Genomic DNA, 2500 nt, shown 5'->3' on the forward strand with positions numbered 1-2500 from the left:
CCTGCCGTTGCCATTGACAACCATTATGTTCGGTCGTCCGATGAATTTCCTTCGTAGTAAACCAATAGCCCTTTTACGGCAACGTTGGTTCACTTTCCCTCTTTTTGTTACGTCAGCTGAAAAAAAAGGTTCTGGCTTGCGAGACGGTTTGTAAAGATTAGTCATATAAAAACAATCCGTCTGAAAGTAGGGAAATAATTGCTGAAAGAGATATTTGGAGGAGAAAGAAAGAGGTCACAAGACAAACTAGAAAAGTTGAGTTAATTCACTGTATTATAAATTGGGGGAGGGGAGGGGGGATGAAGAGATAGAGGTCATTGCACTTTTAATAACTTGGTTTACTTCACTCTGAGTATGAATTGTGATTAAGGTAGCTGTTGCAGAAGGTAATTCTCTGTCTGCCGTCCGTCTGTCTGTCTGTCTGTCTGTCTGTCTGTCTGTCTGTCTGTCTGTCTGTTCGTTTCTAAATTCCCCTCCGCACACACAAACACACATACTTAGCGCCCCCCTCTCTCTCTCTCTCTCTCTCTCTCTCTCTCTCTCTCTCTCTCTCTCTCTCTCTCTCTCTCTCTCTCTCTCTCTCTCTCTCTCTCTCTCTCTCTCTCTCTCTCTCTCTCTCTTGTCTGTACATGGTAGTAGCATTGCCCTCGATGCCACTGGGTAAAGTGATACGTTATATATACTAGTAACTAAATTATATGTCAGTTTTAGCAGAGTACGGACCTCATTACTTATCAAGTACAATGCTCGTCTAGTGGCTGTCAGACATGGGTGACGTAGGTCATGAAATGAGTCTTTGCCTATCCAAATTAGAACGACCTAACCCAGATTGCAACCATCCAAACCAATTATTAACTATACCTCCATTGATCTAGTCTAACAGTCACTATACATTGTGCATTTCACCAACATGAAAATAGACACTCCCGATCAGCGGCGATTCTAGTCTTAATCTGCAAGACTACCACCCGTACTTTAATACAATTTTTATAGAAACCGTCCAGAAACATGTTGATTGCATATTGATATAAATATAAATACGTGAAAGGTAAACAGACTAGACATTTGCTATTTGATCAATTGATTCTGGTTATTCATAGCATAATTGTTTCGATTACGTTATAACTTTGGAACATTTTCAAACTGATGTTCATTTGGAAATGTAGCTAAGACTGTTCCCCCATATTCCCTTATATCTCAGCTCCCTAAACAAATACTAAAGATCAATATTTCTCGATGCGATGTTTAAATAAATACCAAGGTACCTAAAAGACATTATTTTTCTCAGTAAACATTATGCACAACTTTCCCTAATCTTGCGACACACCGTCTGTACGTATTCCAATATCCGAGGTTGCTCCAGAAATGCAGTCACGGTCCTTCGAGGTTAAAGATTTTAAGAAGACATTTGATGTATTTTCAGACTGTTTCTTGTGCTATCTATCGATGAAATATTTGTAATATAACTATATTCAACTGTGCGAAGAGTGTTCTCATCGTCCTTTAACTCCCCCACACAGTTGTGATAATGAGCTAGATTGTGATGTCATGGTGTTCAGGAGTATTTTTAGTCTGGGTGCCAACATGGTTTCTAACTACACCCACGTCTGGTCAAAGTCCCACAATCAGCACAAAATGTTGTTCATCCAATCAATGAACCCCAACTGTTATAGTGACGTAGTGTATAAGTAGCATCCTGAGCTGACAAATATACCATATTTGGACATTACATAACTGCACCAATAAACACCAACTTTATGAGGGACTGTTATTGCTTAGAATTTTGTGATTGATTAACAAAGACGTGATGTTAATGACTGTGTCGGTGGCTGAGGATGAATTTTGAATTACATCTCATGCATCTCAGGACTTCTAGAGTCATGACTTTGACTATACTGTGCACGTGAGTGGAGGTGTAAACGGTAACGATAATATACAAACAAACTTGCCAAAACCTTCACTTATCACAGAGGGCAAAATATGTGTGTTATCTGTAAATATATTTGATGTCAGCTGATCAAACGATAGAACAAAGTGATACAGTCTGTGACTCAAACTTTGATACCCATGGTCCTGTCTGTATTATCAGGCCGTTTACTGGGCGTTATCGATATAAAGTGGTCAGAGGTTCTTCTAACCGAACAATGGTTGACATCTCCGAACTTCTAAAGATAAAAATAACAATACCCCAGCTAGCTGCTACTGCGTTTGAGAATGTCTTTTAGTTTGCCCCCATATCTATCAATTGTAAACTATCGAGATTGTGCTTTTGTTTTGTATGGTCTTTTCTAGTTGTTTACTGGTGCTCTGTCTTTAGAAGGGGAGGGGGAGGGGGGTAGTCATGAGAGTAAATCTTGAATAAACATACACTCCCTCTCATTCTTGTAGCTTAACTCAGCACATGTACGTACTCGGTCATTTACGCCTATATTCGATTGGTTTGTTGTCCTCGAATTCAAGACTAATTACTGCAAGTCCTTGGATCTGAACAATAACATTC

The 2500-nt window shown here is 39.4% G+C and overlaps 2 protein-coding genes across 2 annotated transcripts in view; both read left to right on the plus strand.

Annotated features, from left to right (window-relative positions):
- Nucleotides 1–2500, plus strand: part of LOC144444175 (elongation factor 1-alpha) — a 322176-nt gene that overhangs the window by 2951 nt on the left and 316725 nt on the right. The window lies entirely within an intron of this gene.
- Nucleotides 1–2500, plus strand: part of LOC144444196 (alpha-tocopherol transfer protein-like) — a 6896-nt gene that overhangs the window by 2599 nt on the left and 1797 nt on the right. The window lies entirely within an intron of this gene.

Source organism: Glandiceps talaboti, chromosome 13 (genome assembly GCF_964340395.1).
Source record: "Glandiceps talaboti chromosome 13, keGlaTala1.1, whole genome shotgun sequence".
Taxonomy (NCBI): Eukaryota; Metazoa; Hemichordata; class Enteropneusta; family Spengelidae; genus Glandiceps; species Glandiceps talaboti.